Source organism: Haliotis cracherodii, unplaced genomic scaffold (assembly GCF_022045235.1).
Source record: "Haliotis cracherodii isolate W230 unplaced genomic scaffold, xgHalCrac1.p SCAF_12, whole genome shotgun sequence".
In the NCBI taxonomy this organism is placed as follows: domain Eukaryota; kingdom Metazoa; phylum Mollusca; class Gastropoda; order Lepetellida; family Haliotidae; genus Haliotis; species Haliotis cracherodii.
In genome coordinates this window covers 20,321,624-20,330,480 of record NW_027266267.1, presented here as the reverse complement: position 1 = coordinate 20,330,480, position 8,857 = coordinate 20,321,624, and the positions used below count along the sequence as shown (strand labels likewise).

Here is an 8,857-nt window from a genome sequence, read left to right as displayed (position 1 = left end):
TTTCTAAATAAACAAATTAGTCAAATCTCAGAAGAATTTTATTGAAGAAGAATATCTAAAGTCAATTATGTTTCTGCAGTAAACCACAAAAGTCATTCAGATTTGTATGGTCAGCATCGGTGTACACAACCTGGACATAGTCACAGTGCTTTGGCATAAATTCATTCAGACTTCATTAGTGACATAATAAAACCACCTACAGTCACACTGATGTGGCATTATTCATTCAGAATCATCACTTTCTGAGGTGAATCTGTTGGTTGTTATCAGGAGTACTGTTCATCTTCCGGCGAGTCCCTTGTCTGAATTGTGTGAGCAAGATCTTCTTAAATGTAGCTGGTGTCAGATTGTGAAATCCAGGTACCTGAAACATTTCATAACATCTTTAGAAACTTGTTAGTCAAAAGTTATGAAACACACACATATTTACAAATGTTTAAAGTTGTTTTCTCAAACAGTGAGGTATTGACAATTTATCTTGCAACTGATATTTAACCAATCTTTGAACATGTAAATAAGCCATTGCAAACAGAAAAGTGTTCAGAAAATACAAAAATGTATCCGGTCTTCTAAAACAATACCACAAGGTTCACCTGAATTTTGCTTGAATGTTTGCATTACATCAAAATGTAAGGAAGGGTAAACAAGACTATGCAAAACTAAGTTACATAGGTTCTTATACATAAATACATAAATGCAACTATTCATAATTATCAAAACACATGTAAATGTCATGTAAGTGATCTCAAAATACAACATAATGAGCGAGTGAGTTGATATAGTTTCATGCAGCTTGTTAGCAATATTCCAGCTATGGGCTTCACACATTGTACCCATGTGGTGAATTGAACCCGGGTTTCAGAGACTGTTTCACCCACTAGGCTACCCTTGCACACCAAATACAAAAGAAAGTATATTAGGAATTCAGACAATAGATATTCTCACCAAATTCATTAATTCATTAATGGAAGCTATATTGAAATTCAAATTTTGACAAATTAGGATGAGACTGTAGAAGCATTTATCTAAGTTATTATGGATATTAAATATCTACCGTTAATTGGTAGTCCATCATAGACAGTGATAAGAAATTCAACTGAAAAGTACAACCTGAACCATCAACTAAAAACTATGTATATTACATTAAAGGGGCCGGTCATGTATTACCGGTATGTTCTCATTCATTTTTGACACAACCCTCCCTGAAAGAAAATGCAAAGCACTTTATATTTTATTGTCCATTTTGTCAAAAGTCTCCCCTAGAGACTCTCACATTTTGGGGTGACCCTCCCTGTTTGTTCTGATCTGAATTCAAATATTCATGACTCATTATCATATTTTATCATTCATCCTATCTTTTTTGAAAATTAACTAAATGAAGATTAACAATAACATGCAAATCTGCCAAAATATTGGCCTGGCAAAGTTTAAATTAATCATAATTACTGTTATAAAGTTTTGGATCCATCGTCTGTTTCTAAATACAGTGAAACCCAACTTTGACTTGTGTGGCATTGTTGAATCATCTACCCAATGTTCTTTATGCATTGATATGCATCTGCACAGAGTGGTCAAAGTCTGTGTCTGACACATAGTGTGCTACAAGGGAGACATCAGTTTGTGTCTAGCCAAACTGTCTGATAATCTCAAGGGCTGCCTTGGTAGCATCAAGGGATGTAGCTAATCCTAAATAAACATAAAACAAGTGACATCATCTCTTCTACAGAACACATGATCAAAGCCTGCCCCACCTTTGATGTTTATTACCTTGCTACTCAAACTACAGCTAATTAGCAAAATGAACTCAATGTCAACTCATTGTGGACTAGGGATTAACAGGGCAATTAGTGTCGGGTGGGTATTAGTACTTGCAATTGTCTGTTAATTACTTAATTGAGTAGTGACGGCTTAGTCGGTTGTGCCTTTACAACTGCTATTCAACTTATCGAGGCAGTTTACTATGTAACATGCTTCTTGGGACCAAGGAAATGTATCTTGCTGGATAACAGTTTTTTTCTAATTTATCAGAGATCAGAAATAATAATAATGACGTTTTTGATGTGCATTTCTTTGTTGTGTTCACCAGGATGATGGTGATGGTGTTTGAATTATTAGACACTATTTATTCCAAAAGAGGAATAGGGTTGGTGAAGAGGCAAAGCTTATTTGAACAACATATATATTGATATACAGAAACTGTACAACAAACAGATTAACTGTATCTACAGTTGTAACTATCATGATGCAAATTTTCACTGAATCAAAGTCATATCTTTTCAAGACTCAGATCAGGTTGTTGTGATTGAAGGCCACATTAAACTTGCTAATTTCAAATCATTCATCCCACACTTATGATTTGGTTTGCTGTTTTATGCCGCACTCAAGCAATATTCCGGCTATATGTAAATAATCGAGTCTGGACCAGACAGTCCAGTGATTGACATCATGAGCATCGACCCACACAATTGGAATCAATGACATGCATCAACCAAGTCACCGAGCCTGATCGCCACCTGATGGCGTTAGTCAACTCTTTAGACGAGCATTGTCGCCCGTTACGGAAAGTATTGGGTTCCAAATATCCCTTGTAAAACCTTTCAACATGTTCAAATGACACATCGAAAGGGCATTGTGAAAAATTGCACCATGTTAGGATTCTTAAATACAGTTTCAGCTTGACATTGAGTACTTTAAACTTTAAAGTGAAAAATACATTCACAACAAGTGAGCTGTGTCTGCCAATCAGTCGGTGAGTAAATTGGAGTAGGGGACTAATTTCGAAGGTAAACTTGTTTCAACGTTTAACAACTACATGCATTTGTGTTTGTATGAGACAATGTGTGTTTAATTCCATATATTTTACTTCAAAGCATGTTATCACAATAAATTGAGTCGGGGATAGGATAAGTTGGAGTAGAGGCTAATTTCTATTGTAAACTTGTTTTAACATTTCACAATTATTGGTCTTTGCAAGTTATCAATCCTAGTTTAATTTCATTTATTTTACCAAGGTAAATAAAAAATAAGGTGTCATTTTCGTCAAGTAATAATCTACAAACACCCACCTCACCCGGCTCCCTTAGTTCCCTCCTCCACCCACCTCGGCATTTATTCCAAATTTAAAAATTTCAAAAAATCAATATAAGCAACCCCTAAAAGCCCCCTCTTGGGTTGCACACACCACTTTCACCCTTCTCGGAATACACTAAATGGTCCGACCAGGCCCGTGTGCGAAATACGCTGTAGTCGGAAAGCGCACGTTAAATCTTTTATATCAGTCAGAAGTAATAATCGCCGTTTTCGCTTTCGGCGAGTATTTCGCCAGTCAGTGCTGTTTTGCTAAGGTGTCGTTTCAGCTATAACCCGCTTATTGCACATTATTAGTTTCAATTTATATTTATAATCATTTTAACCACTGTAATAAGTAAAAAATGAAATAAAAGTATATAGAAAATAAACAAGGAAATGTTATAAAATGTGCATCCGCAGGCAATATTTATAAGATAATCCTGCATGTAGCTGTGGCCATCACACTGAAGATGCACTTCACTTCTTTCTCATATGTCCAAATTACAATGATTTAAGACAGAATATGTACTATTATGTTAAGGGATATGATCTAAATTCAATTCTATTAGGTAATCCTGAAAGGACGTCAAAAATAAACTTAGAAATTCTTAAATCAGTAGAAGACTACATTCAGCTATCCAATAGGTTTTGTGATTGTACATAGCATCTTAAATTTATAATACTATTCCTTGCCGTATATTGCAGTACACTATTACTACTAAAAATGCGACCTGACAGCGCCGACAACGTAGTTTCTATAATAAGAACATGTATATAATTGTATTCCTTGACTGTACTTTTGTCATATCATATTGTATTCTAATTCTGGAGCGGTATTCAAATAAGTTTTTGCTTGTTTACCCATCCAGTTCACATATAAATGTTTAAAACAATATTTAGTAAACAAATAATTTAAACTCATGCAACAACATAGCGTGTGGAGACGATAGACCACTGAAAAGAGCATATATATATATGCACATCCAATGACCCCTGACATCACAAGGCATTGTTTTGCCAGTGTGTCAGGCAACAGAATACTACGAATTACATCACAGGGTACTGTGACCTGTTTGAAAAGTTAGGTACTGTATTCTAAAGGTAGGCCCAAAATTCTAGACAATCCAGTGATTGATATTATGAACATCAATCCACACTGTTAGATGGTCACTGTCAGATGCCATGAACCAGGTCACTGAGCCTGATCACCTGATCTATTAGGTTATCTCTTATGGTTGAGGCTAAAACGGCACCTCAGCAAAATGTCACTGATTTCTCCAACGAAAACAGCACCTTGATTTGGCAAAAAGGGCTACTAATTGTTGTCTGTTATCTGGAGAGACATGTTGATTCCTGGCCGAAATATATATAAATGAAATTTCTATAAAATTACTATTTATTTCCTACTTACTCAAATAAATATGCCATATATAGTATACCTGTTGTCCAGTTTCTTGACATTTTCGCCAGACTCAGGTTCAGCTTGACATTGAGCTAATCTGAGTAAAGCTACTTAAAACTTCAAAGCATGTGATCTTTCAATGATAAGTTTAGTTGCACCTCCCAATCAGAATCATGAGTAAATTTGAGCATTTAAATTTTTCTAATGTAAATTATTTTTAGGTGACTAACATTTAACAATTATTTGTGTTTGCAAGTTTAATTGCATTTATTTTACTTCAAAGAAATCAAAGCATATTATATTTTCACAATAAGTTTAGTTGCATCTCCAAATCAGAGTCAGCAAGTAGATGCTAGTTTTTAATGTAAACCTTTTTGAACATTTCTCAGTTATTTGTGTTTACAAGTGACCATGCAAGTTTAATTTCATGTATTCGGGCATATTCAGACCCAAGTTAAAAAAAATAACAAGGTGCTGTTTTCACCAGGCAATAGTAGGCGAGGTACTATTTCCCTTTATAGTATAACCCTCTCTTACAACTAGCATAGGTTGATGGGGACCAATTCCAACCCGGAATCCCCAAATGAGTGGGTATGGTTTTACGCTGTTTTTAGCAATACCACAGCAAGGGACACCTGACATAGACTTCACACATTGTACCCATGACAAGAATCGAACCTTGGTCTTCAGCACTTCAACCACTAGGGTACCCCACCGCCAAAATTCCCAACATGATCAAGTTGTCATCACGGTATTCTTCAACAAGTTCAAGTGAAAATATCCATACCTTTCAAATGTCTTATCTTCCACTTCACAATGTTCACTGTTGCAAAACTCCTGTCATTTAATTTGTTCTTGATTATTCACACCTGCAAAAGTAAGTTTAGTCGGTACGGTATGAACTAAAAAAATGAGTCACTATAGAGTATCTAGATAAAGGAATATAAATAAGCAAACATATTTCTACATCATATACATTAGCAAGGATTAACATAAGTTAGGTAGATTGCTTATCCTACAAAAATTAAATCACACATTTACTAACATATATAAAACAGAATAAGTGGCTAACAGAAGATAAATAACTTTAATACGTGATCAATATTATTAACATATTCCTTACCTGAATCAGAGACCATATAACAGTCTATGTATTATGGTCTCTGTCTGAATATGTCACGTCTTCAGCTCCCTGCAATCGAGGTTGTGAAACATTTCTGCTGTAGGGATATTACATCCGCTGGGATATCGCTTGTCACACTGCCTGGCATGGTAGGCAAACGTATATCCCATACACCACATAGGTATACTTCCTAATACACACTGTCGAAATCCCCGCGGCTCCCAATATGGCCTGTATGAACTGTAATCGGCCAACCTCGTCTCTTTCCGTAACTGCTGCAGAAATGACCGCTCGTCATTCGTGACCAACTCGTGTTATTCCGGGACAAGCAAGTCTACCCATAATTCCCTGTATGGCCGAAGGCGCCATTTTGGAACACAAATGTAAACAAACACTCAAAGCTCGTGTAATCGATGTACACCGTGATGCTTGATTGCGATATGCTTACCTCGTGTATCGATACATTGTTCTCAATCACCTCTAACTCGGAAATCCCGGTCGAAATCCACCTGAGCCATCCACAACGAGGACGTCAAGTATTTCGAAAACTCGATTGACAGCCGAAGGAAGGAAGAGCAGCTTGCAGATGCCAGGTACGTAGCAGGGCTTCGAGACATAATGGTCAATGATTTCTATACAGAGATCTTATGGAATGGATTGATTTAGATATTTTCCTGATCTCCATGTTACTACTGTAAACGTCAAGGGCCTTTTAGTTTTGTTGTTTTCGGAAACCCTTTGTTAATATCATGATCAAGTGTTTGTTGTGACATGGTATTTCTATTTGGGATTGCATAAGAGCTACAGGTGCAGGACTTTTAAGGGTCGTGTCCTTATTCTCAACATAACGCTGGGATTTGATGATGAGGGTTAGTTACCAAGGGTATAAATCTGGCAAAGTGCATGTCAAACAAAACGTGGCATTCAATTTCAATCATGTGTTGCCACCTGAACCACCTGAAAGTGAGATATGGATTACAATGAATAATGACAGCTTATCAATCTTTAACAAATTCTCACTGAAACATTGAAAGGATAAAGACAAGTTAGTTGTTTTCTGTTTCAGCATGTTCAGGGTTTGTGGGCAGGTTCACAGACATCCTCAGGGAGGATACCAAGTATTGAGTGAGTATTTTTGTTTGTGATAAATACAAACTACATGTATTCATCATGGTATATTTCAATGTAATGTGAAACATCACACTCACAATAGTCCAGCTCTGTGATGGCAGCCTGTAAATAATTGAACATGGACCAGACAATCTAGTGATTGTTATTTTCAGCAAAGATCCATGCCCTCAGAGTATGATGACAACCTAGTCTGACCACTCAATTCATTAGTTGATTAGTGTTTGCAGCGGTAGAAACTAACACTTTCAGTCCACCAGTCCTAAAATGATAGCATATAGCAAAACCTTTAAAATGTCAAAATGACCAGTGCCAATTTCTAACCCTGGTGTTTGGATGTTGTGTTTGTGTGTGTATGTATGAGTGTATTTAGGTTGGTTTGTTGTTTAACGCCGCACTCAGCTATATGACGGCGGTCTGTAAATAATCGAGTCTGGACCAGACAACCCAGTGATTCATATCATGAGCATCGAGCCACGGAATTTAGATCAATGACATGCATCAACCTAGTCAGAGAGTCTGACCACCCGATCCCGTTAGTCGCCTTTTACGACAAGCATAATGGCCTTTTACGGCAAGTATGGGTTGCTGAAGACCTAGTCTACCCCGGAATCTTCACGGGTCGAGTGTATTTAACTTAAATCATGAATCTTATACTTGTTTCTCTGTGCTTTTACAATGTAACCCAAATTTTCTCTGGAATAATAAAGTATTCTCTTATTTATGTCATTTCTGAACAAAGTGTCATGGAAAAGCCAAACAAATAGCCTAGAAATAAAAGTAAATACTGCATTGCATTAATCTGCATTTCAAGAAAATGTGGCAATAATTCATGGAATGATATTCACCTCGGTGAGGATCTCTCTGCATTGTCGAACAAGTTATTTCCTATGTAATGTATGTGTTGAATGACCCTGACTTTGTTGTCAAAATATTGTTTTAACATTTGTTAAATATGGGGATAAATGTCATCTCTGAATGTTTGACATGAATTATTATGATTAGGGTAGTTCTAAGTCGGAATCACAACCGGGGTCTTTTCATTTGAATCAAATGTACAACATGTACAGTTTGGACATTTCTGTGATGTGAATGCTACTTATGTTTGTAGAATGTCCGGATGAATAAAAGAGACAGTCATCCGTGCAGCATCAATGCAAAGAAAGACCATAGAAGAGCAACAGTGAGTGGTAAATATTTTGTTTGGTTCATATGGTTATTTAGCAAATATGTCTTCAGTTTGTTCCTTATCGCTGTAGGCACGGATGTCCTATTATCTAAGGCACTACAATTTTCTGTGCAGAGTTGCATCTCTTGGGCTTAGCAGAAACCTATAGTCATGTGTTCAAATCCTGGTACTCCCCGATTATGTTGCTAGGTTTGTCAGCATTATACACATACTCGTGGGATTCATCAAAGACCTGCACCACTTAGGACTTTCTTCCCACATCAAACTAACATGCGGTGATATATCTGGAATACTGTTCAAAGCAGTGTTAAAGCCAAATCATTTATTTAACACTGCATCCAGCAATAGTTTGGCTATATGACAAGGATTGTGAATATATATTTTTCCATGTTGATGAGTTGAAACAATCACTAAATGACATCTAGTGATGAAATGACAAAAGAGATTCCCAGCATTCCAAGCCTAATTAATAGATAAGGTTGTGATTGAGTAGGCTCATTGATCACATGTAATCATACCACAGTGATGTGGGATATTGTCCATAATAGTTATCATCGGTTTGTCTGGACCGAGTTCATAACATTAGTCACTGGTTTGTCTGGTTGAGATTTGAGATGTGATTATCTTAAATGTTTAGCATATAACAAGACTCACATATGACAACTTAAGTGATTTTGCTGCCTTCTATTTGTAAGTACATGTGGCAACAATTCTTTTTGATTGCTAAAATCTTTTTACATAATGCTGCAGAAACTGAAGTCCTGCCTGAGGTCCCTGGATGAGTACTCCAGGTTGACAGTCTGGAAGGACCAGACAAGGGAGTCCTAAACAGAGGCTGCACCCCTTCAGATATCAGAGGTGATTTGCAGACAGCGATGATGAGGGTCCTGTTATTTCAATGGAGGCCGACCGAGAAATTGTATGCCAAATGGTACTGGGACACACA

At 36.8% G+C, this 8,857-nt stretch overlaps 2 long non-coding RNA genes across 2 annotated transcripts; one reads left to right on the top strand and one right to left on the bottom strand.

Moving 5' to 3' along the window:
- Positions 1-6,097, bottom strand: LOC139458241 (uncharacterized). Its single transcript, XR_011652659.1, has 3 exons — positions 5,595-6,097; positions 5,259-5,340; positions 1-364 (listed from the first exon to the last, which is right to left on the bottom strand). It is a non-coding gene; the product is annotated as an uncharacterized lncRNA (long non-coding RNA).
- On the top strand, positions 5,941-8,181 carry LOC139458240 (uncharacterized). The gene is made up of 3 exons (XR_011652658.1): positions 5,941-6,187; positions 6,661-6,719; positions 7,834-8,181. It is a non-coding gene; the product is annotated as an uncharacterized lncRNA (long non-coding RNA).
- The last annotated feature ends 676 nt before the right edge of the window (positions 8,182-8,857 follow it).